Source organism: Leucoraja erinacea, chromosome 6, assembly GCF_028641065.1.
Source record: "Leucoraja erinacea ecotype New England chromosome 6, Leri_hhj_1, whole genome shotgun sequence".
In the NCBI taxonomy this organism is placed as follows: Eukaryota; Metazoa; Chordata; class Chondrichthyes; order Rajiformes; family Rajidae; genus Leucoraja; species Leucoraja erinaceus.
In genome coordinates this window covers 29,957,324-29,978,001 of record NC_073382.1, presented here as the reverse complement: position 1 = coordinate 29,978,001, position 20,678 = coordinate 29,957,324, and the positions used below count along the sequence as shown (strand labels likewise).

Here is a 20,678-nt window from a genome sequence, read left to right as displayed (position 1 = left end):
CCCCTTGTCCTGGACTTCCCCAAAATCGGGAACAATCTTCCTGCAACTAGCCTGTCCAATCCCTTAAGAATTTTGTAAGTTCCTATAAGATCCCCCCTCAATCTTCTAAATTCTAGCGAGTACAATCCGAGTCTATCCAGTCTTTCTTCATGGGGAAGAGGGGGTATCACGGGGGAGGGGGCAGGGAGTGACGGAGAAGAAACTAATCCGCGCGGCGCTGGAAGTTCAGTAGAAGAGATCGATCCGCAGGCGCGTTTTTTAAGATTTTTAAACCTCGCTAAATTTGACGACATTCAACCGATCAGAACGAAAATTGGTGGACTCGGTGCATAGGAAGACAGTGAGTGAACTGGCAAAAAATTGTGCTATCGCAAACTGTTTTTGCGCAAATAGGATGACTGCCAAACTGGAAGATAACAAGTTCAGAGTTTTAGTTATGTATCGATAGATGTACTAGTTGAGGGCGGTCCATGTGTTCCCTAACCATAAGCCTTCGTTGAATCAGGAGGTCCATAATCTACTATGGGCTGGATCATGGGAATTCAAGTCTGGCGATGCAGAAACTCATAGGATGTCCAGGTGTAACCTCGATAAGACAATCAGAAAAGCAAAGAGATATCTTTGTTTAGCGATGTATGTTCGGCAGATGTGGCAGGACTTGCATGCCATCACTTTCTACAAGGAGAAATTGACCAGTAGCTGAAGCAACAGGGATGAGGTCAATGCTTTCACATTCACATGAGAGGGAGAATATTGATGCATCTTTTCAGGCCTCATAGCCCCAGGCGACACTGTAATCTAAATCACTGACTCATATGTCAGGCTGTTATTCATTGACTACAGCTCGGCATTTAATACAATCATCCCCTCCAAGCTGGTTACCAAGCTCTCTGATCTGGGTCTCTGCGCATCCCTCTGCAATTGGATCCTCGAATTCCTCATCCACAGACCACCGTCTGTCCATATTGGTGGAAATGTGTCATCCTCGATAACAATCAGCACGGGAGCACCTCAAGGCTGCGTGCTCAGCCCTCTGCTTTACTCATTCTATACTGATGGCTGTATAGCTGGACATAGTGCGAACTCCATCATCAAGTTCGCCGATGACACCACTGTTATGGGACAAATTACTGATGGGGATGAGTCAGAATGAGATCGACCGATTGACCAAATGGTGCCAACACAATAACCTGGCTCTCAACACCCGCAAAACCAAGGAACTGATTATGGACTTTGGAAGAGGTAGGATAGGGACCCACAATCCTGTTTACATCAATGGGACGATGGTGGAAAGTGTCAAGAACTTCAAATTACTGGGCTTGCATATTTCTGAAGATCTTTTCTGGTCCCAGCACACTGATGCAATTACAAAGAAAGCGCATCAGTGCCTCTACTTCCTGAGAAGACTGCGGAGAGTCGGTATGTCAAAGAGGACTCTCTCGAACTTCTACAGGTGCACAGTAGAAGCATGCTGACTGGCTGCCTCGTGGCTTGGATCGGCAACTTGAGCATCCAGGAGCGTAAAAGGATGCAGAAAGTTGTAACCACTGCCCAGCCCATCATCGGATCTGACCTGCCCACCATCGAAGAGATCTATCGCAGTCGCTGCTTCAAAAAGGCAGCCAACATCATCAGGAACCCACACCATCCTGTCCACACACTCATCTCTCCGCTACCATCGGGCAGAAGGTGCAGGAGCCTGAAATCTGTTACATCCAGGTTCAGGAACAGCTACTTCCCCACAGCCATCAGGCTATTAAACTTGCTAACAAACAGACTCTGAACTGTAACAACCTATTGCACTTTATCTGCTTATTTATGTGTATATTGAACTGAACTGTTCTGTATTTTTGTTTACAATATTTTGTTGTGCTGCAGCAAGCAAGAATTCCATTGTCCTATCTGGGACACATGACAACAAACGCTCTTGACTTGACGATGCCAATGTCATAAGATCCTTCATGAGAGTGAACCCTCAGTGAAGCACCCAGCCACGATGGTGTACCTTACCATGTTCATAACATCTACCTGTACCTGTCCAACTCACTGTAGTGTTGGCAGACAACTTCAGTCTCTCATTACAAAGGCACAAGGTTCCCACCTGTTTTAAAAGGACATCAATAATACTGATGCCCACGTTGAGTACGGTTACATACAGTTCATGGTGGCACTGCCATCCATAGCCATGAACTGCTTTGAGAAGCTGGTTATGATGTCGATCAATTAATAAAGACCTGGACCCATTATAATTTGCCTACTGCCACAATTGATCCACAGGGGGTGTGATCTCACTGACTTTCCTCTCTGCATGAACCACTTGACAATAGGAACAGGTACGTTAGTTAGGCTGTTGTTCATTGACCTTTGCAAATTGCCCCTGATGTGTTGGAAGTGGATGAGAATGTGGGATAACATAACTCGTGTGAACAGGTGATCAATGGTCAACGTGGACTCAGTGAGCTGAAGGGCATGTTTTCAAACTGTATCTCTAAACTAAACCAAGCTAAAGTAAGAATTTCATATGACAATATGTTATTTAAACATATGACAATTAACATTCTTGATCTCTTAAATCTCTGGACATGGTTGATCATGTTAGTCTTTAAATATTATTGTAAATATGAAAATGTAAGCATGAGCCAGTAAACTCCATTTAGTTAACTCCACTGTTCTCTTAGATCATGCAAACACCATTTTACTGACATTATTTAAAATCACATGATAAATTCAGTTTTGAAAACTCCAAGATTTTAAGGAAGGGAGTTCCAGATTTCCATATATTTGTACAAATACAAACTTTGGATATAATAACAAATCCAACACAAAATCCATTCAAAATTAGTCTCAGAATTGGCTTCAAAATTGCTTCCATTTAATTTGCACAAATGTTTATTGTTGCTCAAGCTTCTACTGGAGCTTAATTGTGTTCTGGACAGCACACTGGTGTAGCAGATAAAGTTGCTGCCTTAATCCCCTGTCCCACTTAGGAGACCTAAACAGCAACCTCTGGTGACCTTGCCTGCCATCCAAGGTTTCCATGAGGTCACCGGATGTTTTGGTCACTCTCCCTAATGGTCGAAAGTGGTTTCCGCATGGTCGAGGCTTCATCTAGGTTGCTGCTATTTATTCATCATGTTTAAAACCTGCTTTGACTTAAAATAAGTTGCCGTTTTAAAAATCGATAATTTATTAGTCGCAGGTCTAGTCGAAGCCGGTTTTCTTCATAGTCGAGGAATATTTTCAACATACGTGCGGGAGGTGGTAGGAGGTTGCAGGTCACCTCGACGTTGATTTTTTTTTTGGGTGAGGGGCAAGATCACCGGAGTTTGCTGTTTAGTAGCAATGTTACAAAATTTTGAGATTTTAAAAATCAAGACTGCAATTTATCCCTTCAGATAAAGCAGATGAAGTTTAATTTGACACCTAATTCACTTTCATATCTTCAGTATAAAAAAAGTTATGGCCATTTTCATACTCGGAAATTAGCATCTTGTTCCCTATTGCTTCTCCATTTGACTTAACACAAAAGCTGTGATCGAGGACAGTCAAACGCACATAACTTTCTTAAAAATCAAGAGAACTGAATGAAATGTTCAGTTATTATAGGTTGAAGCACTTTGAAACAAATATAAAACATCTTACTTGGATGACCAGAAATTAAAGCATATAATTATTTAATTACCTACTTGTAGTTAATTACAAAATTGACTGTTGTGACGAAAATAGCAATAAACACCCAGACTGCCTTGAAAATTCAAAAATGTGATATTCTCAAGATCAGATTTTTAATATTATTGTATTGTATGCTGTAAATCCGTAACAGATAGGTAAATATATTATAATTTCTAGCAATAGACCAATCTTTATGGAGAAGATCAGTTGCTAGCTGATACAGTGGCATATCATAATCAGTAGCATCATCATACTCCTCAGATTGTAACCAATAAGCAACTCTGTACACCTTGTTTTTCCTCAACTTTTCAATTTTGGCATTGTAAACTGCAAGTTTTTGATCTTCAAACCACACATGACATGCCTTCCTGTCCACTACTGTCCCAATAAGACTGTCCAGTAAATTCCATTTCTTAAGAAAATGACAATTTTTTTTAATAGCCTAAGTATCCAAATAACAAGCTAATCACATTCACACAATAATTCACAATATAACATGATTTTTAAATCTCAGTCATGAATTTATATCCCAGAAGGAAGGAATTTAACATTTAATTCCCATAAATTTATCTGGAAACATCCACCCAAAATATAATCAAATTATTGTTTTTTGCACAATACATGTGACTCAAACTGTTGTTAATATTTAGTTTAATAATAATGATCATGGAGAGAGAGAATAACACAAAACATACACAATCTAGATGGCTTATCTAAAAAAAAAGGGCATTTTAATCATCTTGCTTTGGAACGTGATCAATTCGAACGATGCATTTGCGGTGAATTTGAACCACATATCGGCAGGAAAAACACTGCTGGTTTGTATGGGGCCTAAATCACATTTTCGCTTATACAGGATTGATTAAAGTAATCCCAAGAAACAAGTTTATATGTACAATATACGACTTACACCATGTTTTGTCCCGTACTTGAGATCCGTCACATTGTAGGCGTTGACGCCGTTGGAAGTCGCTTTTTATTTTAAGATAATTATTAAATTGTCTCACGATTTAAAAAAAAAAAAATTGAGAATGGAAGTCGGAACGATTTTTCTTCAGCAGCTGGTAGCCCGAGGAAATCCACCTCGGACAGGCGGTAGAAAACTGGGTTTTAATCCCGCCCCCCCCACATCAAAGGCGCCAAAGTCGTGCACACGGCCAGTGGCAGAACTGCAGCGCCGTTGAAGATAAGTTTTGTAACATCGCTATGTTTAGGTCTCCAAAGTGGGACAAGCGCTTTACTCTACCATATGAAACCCGGCTTCAATCCTGACTACAGGTGCTGTCTGAATGGAGTTTTTATGTTCTCCAAGTGACCATGTGGATTTTCTTTGGGTGCTCTGGTTTCCTCCCACACTCCAATGACGTACAGGTTTGTAGGTTAAATGGCTTTTGTAAATTGTAAATTGTCTCTAGTGTGTAGGATAGTGCTAATGTACAGGGTGGTGTGGACTTGGTGGGGCGAAGGGCCTGTTTCCATGCTGTATCTCTCAATTAATATAAAGTAAAAGTATTACCAAATGTAACATTATATTGTTGCTTCTCTTTGCCTCAAGGGCCTGTCCCACCAGCATGCGATTGCATGCGTCTAGCACGACCAAACGGAAGCGGAGTTCACGCTGAGTTTGCGCTAAGCGGTAAGTACGTGATAAGTACGCGGTAGGTACGCACAAAGTTCGTGCATGACGTAATTTACGTCAAACTCACCAATCAGCTGGGCAGGAGGCGGGCCGACTGAATTTGGACATCGCATCGTGGTGTTGGGCAATTATGTTATCGTGCAATGGCATGCCGGGCGGTGATGTCATCGCGCAACGCCACTCGCTAGGCGTACGCCATCAAGACGCTGTGTACGGTGTCGAGGCGCTGCATATGGCCTCAATGAGGCTGCGGGCCGACAGGCCGTTGTCGCGCGGAATTTTCGGTCAGTGCGAGATTTTTGGAGCCCCGCGCGATGTCGAGACCAGCCCCGCCCAACCACATACGCCTCCGGTGATCGAAGTGGAACCGGCCCCGCGAGGCCGTACGCCTCAAGCGACCACGTTTGGTCGCACTAGACGCATGCAATCGCATGCTGGTGGGACAGGCCCTTCAACTTCTGAGCATTTCCAATCTTTTTATGGCATGTTTAGTTTTACATTGCTGAAAATTAGTTCAAGCAAAAACATTTCAATCAATCATCTGACGGTAGATCAAATTAAATTGATTTAAAAACGACAATAAAATGAACACTTAATTGGTTTCAGCATTAAAATAAATATTGCATATCCTTATTCATATTTCTGTTATTGAAACAAGAGTTTAATAGCAAGTGGCTCCTTCTGGACTCACAGGACACACATTTAGTGAAAGGTCATCATGGTGATTCATCCAGCCTGAGAGTAAGACCAATTTGATGAGCAGAGGCTGCTCCAGTGATGTTTAGACTCGTACAAGTGTTTAGTGGAAATTTAATTTCCATTGTATATAACGTATGCTTGAAATGTCACAATCATTTGCACAGCTTTGATTGATCCATGTAAATTGACTCTTATTTTAACCTTGAAATGGCCTATCAAATACTAATATTGGATCTATTTGTTCTGCTTACAGGAAATAATGGGGGAAATGTGGCTCCAGTAACCTGCAGTTAATGCAGAGGATAACCATGAATGGACATTGTATGAATGGGTGGCGTTTTGGACTGGGAATCCTCTTCAAACTGAATAAGTCCTGACCTGAAACGTCATCTTTACATTTTCTCCAGAGATGCTGACCCGTTGAGTTAATGCATAAACCATCATCTGCAGTTCATTTTTATTACAATGCACATTGTATTCCATTTCTGAAATTTGGTCAGATGATTTAAAGTAAATACTACATCCGTATGTTAGTAATGTGCGTATTTCTCCATGTCTGTCCATTAACTATTTTTCCAGTATTAACAACTGCTCATAACATCTTAAGGAAATGGATAATCAAGGAAATCAGTAATTGGTGATTCTGTGCTGTAAGATCTTCAATAGCAACATAACAATTTTGCGGTGAAATGACTAAAATTGGACATAATACTTACAAAGATCATTGTTTTAATTATTATATTGGTTCCCAAGCACTAGGTATTTATGATTTGATCACCTGGATTTTCTTATCACTCCTTCCCCAACCTTTCAATTAGAAAATGTTGCAATATATGCAAAGTGGTTTTCAGTCTTTGTCTATGCATTATTACAAGAATAACATTTTAATGTACACTTAATCCCAGTTTCACTGCATTTTGCATTTACTGTCTTTGTTTACTGAAACCATAATTAGCATTCTGATGCACTTAAAATAAAAATCTTAAAGATTTTCATTTTATCTCCAATTAAAATGCAGAATCACAATTAGTCACAACACGTCCCTTTAGCTGTTCCTGTAGTCATATGATATTTCCTTTTTTTAAATGTGCAGTGCATTTCATCTACATTGATGGATGAATCCCTCTAGACAAAAGGTATTAGTGTTCCGTATTGTTACAAGGAAATTAGTGTCATTAGTTACATTTCATTGCTTCAGATTTTACAGATGTATAGATACATCAAAATGATGGACATCATTATTAATGTACAATAGACCAAGTGTGGACCCGTTGGGTCCCTGTAACATGGAAGTATTACATCAAAAGGGCCTCCCATTAAAAAAATCAGCAAATGCCCATATACAGATTCTGTCTTCAGTAAATGTGTTATAGGTATATGACCATTAGTAGATACATTTATTCCTGGTTCAAACCTATACGACCCATGGAGCTGTTTGGTATAGAAGTCACAGGTTTAGGAGAATTTAGAAGATTGAGAGGGGATCTTATAGAGACTTACAAAATTCTTAAGGGGTTGGACAGGCTAGATGCAGGAAGATTGTTCCCGATGTTAGGGAAGTCCAGGACAAGGGGTCACAGCTTAAGGATAAGGGGGAAATCATTTAAAACCGAGATGAGAAGAACTTTTTTCACACAGAGAGTGGTGAATCTCTGGAACTCTCTGCCACAGAGGGTAGTTGAGGCCAGTTCATTGGCTATATTTAAGAGGGAGTTAGATGTGGCCCTTGTGGCTAAGGGGATCAGGGGGTATGGAGAGAAGGCAGGTACGGGATACTGAGTTGGATGATCAGCCATGATCATATTGAATGGCGGTGCAGGCTCGAAGGGCCGAATGGCCTACTCCTGCACCTAATTTCTATGTTCTATGTTTCTATGTTTCTAGGAGGTAGTCTGGGAGAGTACATACATTTTATAGATAGCATACACCATAGCCACTGTGTGTCAATGCTGAGGATGTTAATATGGAGCTAATGATGGAGGCTGCTTTGCCCTTGATGCTGTTGAACTTCTTGAGAGTTGTTAGCCTGCACACACATCCAGACAAGTGAAGTCTATTCTTTCACACTCCTAACTTGTGCTTTGAAGGTGAGCTTGTGCTTTCCAATAACCAGAACCACCTTCTCATATGAACCATGACCCCAACCCTTCTTCCCTAGATACCCATCAATCTCAGTTGTACAACACTCTTTGATGCCACATATTAAGCAGTTGCTCTCACTGCTAGGAATCGCTTTAGTTCTGGAATATAGCTAACAAGTTTACTTACCTTGCAGTCATCCAATATGGTAGTAAGGCCTTAAGACAATGTTGTCTCAGGAGTTCCCATTTAATAAATGCCCACAATATGGCCTAAGTTGCCCTGCTGGGCTCCAGAAAGAGGATTTCAAGGAGGACATGCGTGAGGAGACTTTCAGTTCTTTTAAAATCCGCTCGTGCGGATACCGGGCACACTGCATGCACATTTCCAGTAATTTCAAATCCCGCACATGCGGATACCAGGCCCACTGCGCACGTGCAGGGAGACGGCGCCATTTTGTATTGTGAGGAGCTGATGTGCTCCCATTGTGACGCCAGAGATGGCCATTGTGACAAGAGTCAAAATGGTAATTTCAAAATGGCGGTGGGCCATCTGCGCAGGCGTGGCTGATGATATCAAAATGGTGATCTCAAGATGGCGACGGGCCAACTGCGCAGGAGTGACTGACGATCTCAAAATCGCAGTGGGACCGGCAACCCCCAACTGCACACACGTGGATAACGGACCGGGCAACCCTCTCCGAACTGCATACATGTGGAACTGGCAGTCATCTTAGCATTGTGATGCAAGATGAACCCTTTGGGTTCCCATTGTGATGCAAAAAGCGGCTGATGGGCAGGGCAAGAGGAAAAGTGAATATTTAAAGATTAAAATGTCAGAAACGTAAAATATAACATTAATCTGAACGAAAATTGCGACAGAACATCACAGGACAATGGTAAGTAAGATTAGCCTAAATTGTAGTGCAATCGTGTACCATTTTGGCGAAGTTTTGGGAACACACATATACACAAACAAACAAACAAACAAACACACAAGATGAGTTTTTTAATAATTTATGTAATATTATTACAAAGTATTACCCGTTGGGTTCCTTCACACGGGAGGTCTGGTCCCCCAATGCAACCCGTTCCCTGCAGATTAACCCTTATTAATCCATGCCATTTATAATAGACAATAGACAATAGGCACAGGAGTAGGCCATTTGGCCCTTCGAGCCAGCACTGCCATTCAATGTGATCATGGCTGATCATCCCCAATCAGTACCCCGTTCCTGCCTTCTCCCTATATCCCCTGACTCCGCTATTTTTAAGAGCCCTATCTAACTCGCTCTTGAAAGCATCCAGAGAACCTGCCTCCACCGCCTTCTAAGGCAGAGAATTCCACAGACTCACCACTCTCCGTGAGAAAAAGTGTTTCCTCGTCTCCGTTCCAAATGGCTTACTCCTTATTCTTAAACTGTGGCCCCTGGTTCTGGACTCCCCCAACATCGGGAACATGTTTCCTGCCTCTAGCTTGTCTAAGCCTTTAACAATCTTATATTTTTCATCCTCTCATCCTTCTAAACTCCAGAGTGTACTAGCCCAGCTAGCCATTCTCTCAGCATACGACAGTCCCTCCATCACGGGAATTAACCTTGTAAACCTACGCTGCACTCCCTCAATAGCAAGAATGTCCTTCTTCAAATTAGGGGACCAAAACGGCACACAATACTCCAGGTGTGGTCTCACTAGGGCTCTATACAACTGCAGAAGGACCTCTTTGCTCCTATATTCGATTCCTCTTGTTATGAAAGACCAACAGGAGCAAAGACTGCACACTATACTCCAGGTGTGGTCTCACTAGGGCTCTATACAACTGCAGAAGGACCTCTTTGCTCCTATATTCGATTCCTCTTGTTATAAAAACCAACATGGCATTCACTTTCTTCACTGCCTGCTGTACCTGCATGCTTACTTACATAGACTGATGTACAATGACCCCCAGATCCCATTGTACTTCCCCTTCTCCCAACTTGACGCCATTTAGATAATAATCTGCCTTCTGTTTTTGCTACCAAAGTGGATAACCTCACATGTATCCGCATTAAACTTCATCTGCTATGCATCTGCCCACTCCCCCAACCTATCCAAGTCACCCTGCATTTTCATAACATCCTCCTCACAGTTCACACTGCCACCCAGTGCTGTGTCATCTGCAAATTTGCTAACGTTACTTTGAATCCCTTCATCCAAATCATTGATGTATATTGTAAATAGCTGCAGTCCCAGCACCGAGCCATGCGGTACCCCAATAGTCACTGCCTGCCATTCTGAAAGGGACCCGTTAATCACTACTCTTTGTTTCCTGTCTGCCAACCACTTCTCTATCCATGTCAGCACTCTACCCCCAATACCATGTGCCCTAATTTTCCCCACTAATCAACTGTGTGGGACCTTATCAAATGCTTTCTGAAAGTCCAGGTACACTACATCCACTGGCTCTCCCTTGTCCATTTTCCTAGTTACATCTTCAAAAAAATCCCAGAAGATTAGTCAAGCATGATTTCCCCTTCGTAAAACCATGCTGACTCGGACCGATCCTATTACTGCTTTCCAAATGTGCGGCTATATCATCTTTTATACTTGACCCCAGCATCTTCCCCACCACCGATATCAGGCTAACTGGTCTATAATTCCCCGTTTTTTCTCTCCCGCGTTTCTTAAAAAGTGGGTTAACATTAGCTACCCTCCAATCCACATGAACTCATCCTGAGTCTATAGAACATTGGAAAATTATCACCAATGCATCCACGATTTCTAGAGCCACTTCCTTAAGTACCCTGGGATGCAGACCATCAAGCCCTGGGTATTTATCAGCCTTTAGTCCCATCAGTCTATCCAACACCATTTCCTGCCTAATATGGATAATAATCTCCACAACATTCTCTCTATGCGCTTAAGCCCACACTTTCCCACAAGGCACTGACTGAAACAACAAAACCATGACAGCAGCACCTGCAAGAAGACAGCCAAAACATACATTGATGTGTACCCGACTCACCGTCTAAAAACAGTGATCCCATGACAATGCTCAGTATCAACAATACCAAAGTTGCTGCAAAGATAGATATCAGGGCACGAGGCAACGTCTTTATCAGGCTTCCAAAGAATTCACAACAATGAAACTGTCATGAAAAACTAACTCCAAGTTACATCCATTTGATGGCGGGGAGTTGAAACCAGTTGGTAAGGTCACATTACAATGCCATCTAGCGTCTCAAGTTTACAATCTGGATTTTTTCATCGTTAGAGGGGAAGTGCCCCTCCTTTTGGGCATCGTTGCATGCCGTGATATGAACCTAGTCTCCTTTTGCAAAACTGTGTTCCAACTATCTATCTCTCAAAGCCCCACCCAACAACTACTCAAACAATACAAATACCTTTTTGATAACCAGCTGGGCAAGCTTCCCACAAAATATAGCATTATAACTGACAAGGAAGTCATATCTGTCGTCGTTCTCCTCACCGAATCCCGCACGCAATGAAGGACCGCGTCAAAACTGAATGTGACAGAACGGAAACACGGGGCTTGATAGCCCCTGTCAATTACCCCTCCTCCTGGGTCTCCACCATGGTCGGAGCAGTCAAGAAGAACAAAGATGAAATAAGGATTTGCATCAACCCTAAATATTTAAACAATGCCATCAAATGATCACACCACCGATGCAGACGGTGGAAGAGGTCGCAGCCAACCTGGTAAAGCCAGTCTTCTCTGTCCGAGATGCAAATAACTCATTTTGGCAAATACCGCTAGACGATGAATCCTCCATGTTAACCACATTTGCACCGCCCTTTGGATGCTACCGATTTTTATGTATGCCATTTGGCATCAATTCTGCCAATTATGTTTTCCAACGTACTATGGAACAACTCTTTACTGGCTACCCATGCGGCATAATCATGGATGACATCCTGATCGCCAGGCGTAATGCACAAGAACATGACTCAAACCTGAAACAGGTCCTGGATTGTGCCAGAGAGGTAAATCTCAAACTCAACCCTCTCAAGTGCAGTTTTCGACGAAGTGACTTACATGGGCCATATGTACACCAACAATGGACTCAGGCCAGACCCATCTAAAACCATTGCCATCAACAAAATGCCAGCACCTATGGACGTGCCAGCTCTACAACAATTTCTAGGCATGGTAAACTACCTGAGAAAATGAATCCCAAACTTCAGCGAGCTGTTAGCCCCGCTGCAACAACTGACCCACAAGGATATACACTGGTCCTGGCACCATCACCAGCAGAGGACAGTTGAAACCCTCAAACAACTAATGTCTTGCACTCCAATCCTCACATACTTCGATGCCGAGTTACCCGTCACCCTCAGCTGTGATGCCTCCCAGTATGAACTGGGTGCCGCTTGCTTACAAGACGACGGCAAGTGTCCCAGACCAGTTTCCTATGCCTCCCGCACCATGACCGACTCAAATCTGGAATGAGCTACTCGCAGTAACTTTTGCCTACAAGAAATTCAAGGACTTTATCTTTGTCAACCCAATCATGGTTGATACTGATCACCAGCCCTGATCAGTATTTTCAGTAAACCGAACCACACGGCACCAGCACGTTAACAACGCATGATGATGGAACTACAGAGATATGATATCAGACCAACCTACAAACGTGGTAAGGACATCCACTTAGCTGACACCCTCTCACGGGCACATCGCCCAAACCTGCGAAAAACACCTGTCTGATGGTGAGCACGAGGAGTACACAGTTATGATGGTCTCCTGCCTTCCATCTGTGGGCTTACACATCCTAGTGACACAAACATGTGCAGACAAAATGCTACAATCGCTGGCCACTGTCATCCGCCGCATCTGACCAGACAAACAGTACCACCTGCCGCTGGCTATCCGCCCATTCTACCCTGTCCGCGATGAACTAGTCATTCGAGACGGCGAGTCGTGACCACTCCCTCCCCCATCTTGCAGAGACTGAGCCATGCCCACATTTCTGGGTTTTATAGTCCCTCCTCCCTCCCACCAGAAGGGTGTGGCCTTCATGGCATGATTGACAGGAGAGAGAATCTCAACATTTTTAAACACTAATAATTATTTTATTTTTCATCGATGGGAAAAATCCTCAGCATCTGATGAGTGGAGGGGGACTGAGTAATATGGCCAAAAATCACTGCCGTACGTGGTAGTGTTTTATCTAAAATTAATATACAGTGCAAACAGGAAGTTGTCAAGTTTAGAATTCCAACCATTTGCAGCGCATTTATTTCAACCCAAACCCGCACCAAACAACAGGAAGTGATCAAGATTAGACTTTTAATTATATATAAGGCAAGGCAGCTCTTATTAGGCAAGGTAGCTCTATTTAGGCAAGGCTTCTCTAATTAGGCAAGGCAGCTCACTTTAGCACTTTCAAAACCTTAGGCAAGGCAGCTCGCTTAAGCACTTTCAAAATCTTAGGCAAGGCAGCTCGCTTAAACACTTTCAAAATCTTAGGCAAGGCAGCTCGCTTTAGCACTTTCAAATCCAAAGGCAAGACAGCTCACTTTAGCACTTTCAAAACTAAAAGCAAGACAGCTCACTTTAGCACTTTCAAAACCAAAAGCAAGGCAGCTCACTTTAGTACTTTCTAAACCAAAGGCAAGGCAGCTCACTTTAACACTTTCAAAACCAAAGGCAAGGCAGCTCACTTTAACACTTTCAAAACCAAAAGCAAGGCAGCTCACTTTAGTACTTTCTAAACCAAAGGCAAGGCAGCTCACTTTAACACTTTCAAAACCAAAGGCACGGCAGCTCGCTTTAGCACTTTCTAAACCAAAGGCAAGGCAGCTCACTTTAACACTTTCAAAAACAAAGGCAACACAGCTTGCTTTAGCACTTACAAAACCAAAAGCAACACAGCTTTAGCACTTTCAAAACAAAACACACTTTTGCATTTTTAAACTACATTAATGAACCACTCAGTTTAGTAGACACGTGTTCAGTGTTATTCACAGCTCAGGCTGAGAATTGCGACCTCTCGTTTCCCCCCATCTTGCAGAGAACTGAGGCACCTCAAAACTTCCTGGTTTTATAGTCCCTCCGGAAGGGGCGGGGCCTTCAGGAGAGAGAATCTCAAAATTTAAACACTAATAACTCTTTTATTTTTCATCGATGGGAACAATCCTCAGCACTTGATGAGCGTAGTGGGACTCCGAGTAAGATGGCCAAAAACGACAGCCATACATGGTAGCATTTTTTTAAAACTCAATATAAAGCACAAAAAGGAAGTGCTCAAGATTAAACTGTTAATTATATAGAAGGCAAGGCAGTTCTAATTGGCCAAGGCAGTTCTAATTAGGCAAGGCAGTTCTAATTGGGCAAGGCAGCTCTAATTAGGCAAGGCAGCTCTAATTAGGCAAGGCAGCTCTAATTAGGCAAGGCAGCTCTAATTAGGCAAGCCTGCTCGCTTTAGCACTTTCAAAACCAAAGGCAAGGCAGCTTGCTTTAGCACTTTCAAAACCAAAGGCAAGGCAGCTTCCTTTAGCACTTTCAAAACCAAAGGCAAGGCAGCTTCCTTTAGCACTTACAAACCAAAGGCAAGGTGGCTTGCTTTAGCACTTTCAAAACCAAAGGCAACACAGCTTGTTTTACCACTTTCAAAACCAAAGGCAAGGCAGCTTGCTTTAGCACTTTCAAAACCAAAGGCAACACAGTTTGCTTTAGCACTTTCATAACCAAAGGCAGCACAGCTTGCCTTAGCACTTTCAAAACCAAAGGCAAGGCAGCTTGCTTTAGCACTTTTAAAACCAAAGGCAAGGCAGCTTGCTTTAGCACTTTCAAAAGCAAAGGCAACACAGCTTTAGCACTTTCAAACCAAAACACACGTTTGTATTTTCAAACTACATTTTCAAACCACATCAAGGGCACTGACAGGTCAGTAAAACCACTCACAGTTGAGTCGACATGTGTTCAATGTTATTCACAGCTCAGACTGAGAATTGCGACCCCTCGCTTCCCCCCCCCATCTTGCAGAGAACTGAGGCTCCTCCAAACTTCTGGGTTTTATATTCCCTCCAGAAGGGGCATGGCCTTCAGGAGAGAATATATCAACATTTTTTAAACACTAATAACTCTTTTATTTTTAATTGATGGGAAAAATCCTCTTGTGTTGCGCAGCGGAGGGGGACTCTGAGTAAGATGGGCAAAAATCACAGCCATAAGTGGCAGCATTTGTTTTCTAAAATCAATATACAGAACAACAGGACATGGTCAAGATCAGACTTTTAGTAATATAGATATAGATATATATAGATATAGATACCATCAGCATCTGGTGGAAAAGAAGGATTATCGCTTAATTTGTGAATTGTCATGAAGTAATGGACAACCATGTTAGCTCTGCCATTAAAACTGTAAACCACAATTGCGACTCAACATTCACATGGTGATGTAGCAGTTTTACATCAATTCCTTTGCAAACTTGTTGAAGAAAGTTAAGCTTAGTAATTATCAGTAAGTTCCCTTTTAGCAAATGATTATTGTCAGTCAATCTCTCATGCCCTGAAAGTGAACATTAAAAAAAGTGTCAATTCTTCAAATTATATATATTTAGTAAATGTCATTTTTTATTCTGACTTTTCTTTCCTTTCTGCACTCTTTATTTTCCATTATGTTTCTCCTTGTAGACCTGACACCTGACATTGAATGCGCAAATTCAATCTGGTCTTAGTCATTCTCTATTTGGAGAAAGGACTGAGTCCGATGCAGTTTTTTTTTTCAGTCTCACACATTAAATGGATACCTTGTCTAGTTCATTAGATTCCAAGGCCCTGTTCACTCATGTGCCATTAACTTGGAATTCCACAAATGTGTGGGCAAAGTGTTCAAAATCAAACTAAATGTTACAGAATATAAGGGCTATGGTGAGTCTTTGCAATTGTGCCAATTGTCTGATGATAAAGTCTATGGATTAACTTCTTTGCATGTATTTTCTCTCTTGATGAACAGCGGCCTGTTCAAATGTTTTACCAGCATGAAGTGATATAAAATAATTGTTCCTCTGAACTTACTTCCACTGTGTTTCATTAGATCACATTAAACCAAATTATATGTTGCCTCATTTCCAATCAATGCCAATGTTAATCTGCAAGCACAAGTAAATACGGTGAATGAAAGCTTTATTGCCATTTGCATTGATTCTTTGCTCAATGAATGCATCCTCAGTGTGATATTCAAAAAGTGCTGGGATTTCAAAGAAGATTGATGCAGTAGCAAAATTGTTTTTAATCCTCTCTACAGCTAAACAAAACATACATTTTGAGGAACTTAAATTTTGTGTGTATCAAAGATTTAAATATATTTTATTTGTTTCATGGATTGCTTATTGTTGTTAATATTTTTATGCAACACATATTGCACTGATATGATGTGCTTTAGATATTTTATTCATATTCAAATCTTTGGTACAAAGATATTCTGAATTTCTGTTCCTTATGATAATGCTGGGAAATAAAGATTTATTAGTTTTCCTATGAGATTAATTTGGTGACACAATCACACATACTGGGAAATATAGCTTAGTTTAGAATTAATTTCATTAATTGAAATCAATTCCTGCCCCATGAAGCAATGGGATAGTGTCACGGTCTCAACTGCTGGGCTTCACTTAATTGCCAATGGTCTACCTCTGATCTAGAATGGACATCAAGTAAATTTGAAGTTGATGTCAACAGCTGTATGTCTAGCACTACTGATAATTAGTGACACGCAATCCCCAATCCAATATCAATAAATAATCCAATAAATGAAGTTGTCCTGAACAACCTGTGGCTATGGCTGCTTTCTTTTAATCTCAACCCGCAACCAACTATTCTGTCTAATTGTCCATATATTGGAAGGAAATAGAAATAAATGTAACACGATTCTGCCATGACCATTGGCAGGATTATTTCTTCATCCCTTACTTCCCCAGGCTTTCCTTTGATGCAGAAATACCATTATGTGACTTACTCGTGCATGTTTTGCCTGGCGTTTTGCTCATTGTGTGGGGTATATGTATGTTATTTTATGCAGAACAAAAAGCATTGCAAGCCTTCTGTAGTTATTCATGTCCTTCGGGAGATCAGAGAACGTTTGAGTCATTCTAACGTCCACACCAGCCATTAAACACCCATAACACCCAGTACTACACTAAGTAAATATTTTTTTCTTTCAACATTCCCATCAACTCTTTCCAGATTCTACCACTCAACTACACCGAGAGACAATTTACGGTGTACAATTAACCTAACAAAACTTTTTGGACGTGGGAGGAAATGAACACACTAGATACAGGGAGCAACTGCACACAACACTGGAGTTAGAAACATAGAAACATAGAAATTAGGTGCAGGAGTAGGCCATTCGGCCCTTCGAGCCTGCACCGCCATTCAATATGATCATGGCTGATCATCCAACTCAGTATCCCGTACCTGCCTTCTCTCCATACCCTCTGATCCCCTTAGCCACAAGGGCCACATCTAACTCCCTCTTAAATATAGCCAATGAACTGGCCCTCGACTACCCTCTGTGGCAGAGAGTTCCAGAGATTCACCACTCTCTGTGTGAAAAAAGTTCTTCTCATCTCAGTTTTAAAGGATTTCCCCCTTATCCTTAAGCTGTGACCCCTTGTCCTGGACTTCCCCAACATCGGGAGCAATCTTCCTGCATCTAGCCTGTCCAACCCCTTAAGAATTTTGTAAGTTTCTATAAGATCCCCTCTCAATCTCCTAAATTCTAGAGAGTATAAACCAAGTCTATCCAGTCTTTCTTCATAAGACAGTCCTGACATCCCAGGAATCAGTCTGGTGAACCTTCTCTGCACTCCCTCTATGGCAACAATGTCCTTCCTCAGATTTGGAGACCAAAAGAGTTCAGGATAGAAACTGGCTCACTGGAATGTGAAGCAGCAGTTTCTACTAGCTGTGCCATTGTGCAGCAGTTGAATTATGTATTTAGTTAAGGCTTGTGTTTAAACTTTGATCAGAATAAGGCCTGGTAAATGAAAAGAAGCAAATATTTCAATTTATACTTGTAAATAAAAAGGTGAGATTGGTGTATGGCTGGTACTCATCCTTGGAAGATGATCATTCAAGTCAAACAAATGGAGGAAAAGTCTGAAGATACCTACCTTATTATTCAATCAGCGGATGTGAGTTATTGACAAGTACAGCGTTCATTGTCATTGCTAAATGCCTTTCAACTGATTCACTCGATCATCTCAGGAGTCGAAAGAGAGATCAGCATTACTGTAGGTCTGAAATCACAATAATTCAATTCAATGATACTTCATTGTCACATGTAGAGTGAAATGCTTTATTTTGCATACAAACCTGATACAATTATGTAGCTATTGTTGCAGACCTCACCTAGGCAGTACACAAGTGTTGCCATGTTTTGCCGCAAACAAAGTTGCAAAGATTCACTGAACAGTCCTATCTACTGCCTGCAGACGCACATGGCGGCAGGTTCCCTGCCCTCCTTCACCCCCTTCATTCTCGGCACCTTCTCTCCGCTGGGTTACCCAATTCTTAGCTGTCCACTCCCGCCGGGTCCCCCCTTTGTTCTCGTTGGCCCTCCTCACTCTTAGATAAAGCTTTCAAGTGAACCATGTTGTGTGAGGCCAGCAGATTACCTTCCTGAAAAGATAAGAGAATCAGAGATGTTTTTATGACAACCATAGCTTTCATTAATAATAAGATTGAAGATCTTCATTCTGAATATTTCTGGTCCAGAAACATTGAAAATTAAAACTTCATGAAACAAGTAAAGTGTTGATTAATATTTATGAATGTTAATTAATCCAATAAATACATGTTGTTAATTTTGTCCAGTTCTATGGTATATGTTTCCCGGTGAAAACAAACATGCATTTGCTTGTCCAATCTGTTTATATCAATAATCCAAATAATGCTTAGTTTCAAGAAATTTGGATTGAAGATCTATTGTAACAAAATATCTATCATCTGTACTGGTGGGACACGACACATTTGTTCAGCACATCAGTCTACCTCTGTTGATTACTAGTCCAGCAATGCACCTCTGATAATCTGGCCTTCAAACTTTGGTGATACCAAAGTTATCTGGAGTTTCATATTACACTCCTAATGATAGACCAACACACTTTCAATTCACTTTTTTTCACATCACACCGAAGTAATATACATTCTACAGTGAACCATGTGAGCACAAATAAGGTGTGGGAATACTGCTTCAATGGATTTAACAGGAGAGTGGAATACGCCCCATGTAAATTTAAAAGGAACAGGGGAAACATGGTCTTGCAAGTTTAAAGCAAATATAGGAATAAGATCCCAGTGAATTTATTGGGGACATGGGAAAGCAAACCATGTGAGCCAGTTGCCGAAACGTCGGGATTTATGAAAAATCAGTCAGAATTTGACTGTACAGCCATCACACCAAATGCTGTGTACTAATAAATTAAATCAATGAGTAGGTATGTTACAAAACCTACCTGAGCGTTGTTTGAGAATCTGTCCCAGCCCCGTGTGTGTGATTTTGGCGCTGTTTAGAGGGGGCGGGTTTAAAACGCGATTTTTACTAGGCTGTTGCAATCGAAAATGTTCAGCCTAGTAAATCATTAACAGAAAATTGCTGAAAGACCCCGTCGCAAAAGGTATTATTAGTTTTTATGGCCTTGTATAATAGTTATAGTAGTTTAAAAATCACTCTCTCAACCCGCAACCTCTCGCAGCCCCAGGGTTTTATAAAGCAAACAATTAAAGGTATGTACCTTATTTTTACATTAAAAGGGGCTTCTTAAGAACCCTGTATATAAAATTTTCTATAGCGAGTAGTTCATTTTGGGTTCTTTATATCCCGCAATATTTTTCTGGGCATTTGAGGGCACAAATCCACTGCAATGTGAACGTTCTAAACCAGCGCGTTCCACAGGAACCCACTAGAAAGCCGATTAAAATGGACTTTAATTTACAGCAATTGGACGCTAAATTCCTTCCATTTGGCCTATAAATTGATGTAAATGAGATTTAAAAATCATGTTTTATTGTGAATTATTTGTGAATATTATTTGGACACTTAGGCTATTTAAAAATGTTAATCATTTATTAAGAAATGGATAGATGGATAGATCTAGTAATTGAAGTTTGAAATTAGCTACAATTGGGTAACTAACTAATTATATGCTTTAATTTCAGGTCATCCAAGTAAGATTATTTTATATTTGTTTCAGAATGGTTCAATCTATGATAACTGAAAATTTCATTCAGTTCTCTTAATTTTTAAGAAGGTTATATGCTTTTGACTGTCCATGATCACAGCTTTTTTGTTATGTCCATAGAAAATCAATAGGGAACAAGATGCTAATTCCCGAGTATGAAAATGGCCATAACTTTTTTATTACTTGAGATATGAAAGTGAATTAGGTGTCAAATTACACTTATTGTTATGCTTTATCTGATGGGATAAATTGCAGACTTGATTTTTTAAATCTCAAAATTTTGTAACATTGTTACAATGAGGGTGAGAATTTTAGTTTCTTTACATTCTGCCAAACCATTTTCTCTTGGTTACATAACAGGAATCATATCACAAAAGTCATCTGTCACCTGGAATT

The 20,678-nt window shown here is 41.1% G+C and overlaps 1 long non-coding RNA gene across 1 annotated transcript in view; it reads left to right on the top strand.

Annotated features, from left to right (window-relative positions):
* The window catches only part of LOC129697987 (uncharacterized), a 38,318-nt gene extending 30,681 nt beyond the window's left edge, over positions 1–7,637 (top strand). Inside the window, exon 3 of the long non-coding RNA XR_008723601.1 lies at positions 6,264–7,637. This is a non-coding gene — a long non-coding RNA (uncharacterized LOC129697987). The remainder of the gene's footprint in view (positions 1–6,263) is intronic.
* Positions 7,638–20,678: the final 13,041 nt, after the last annotated feature.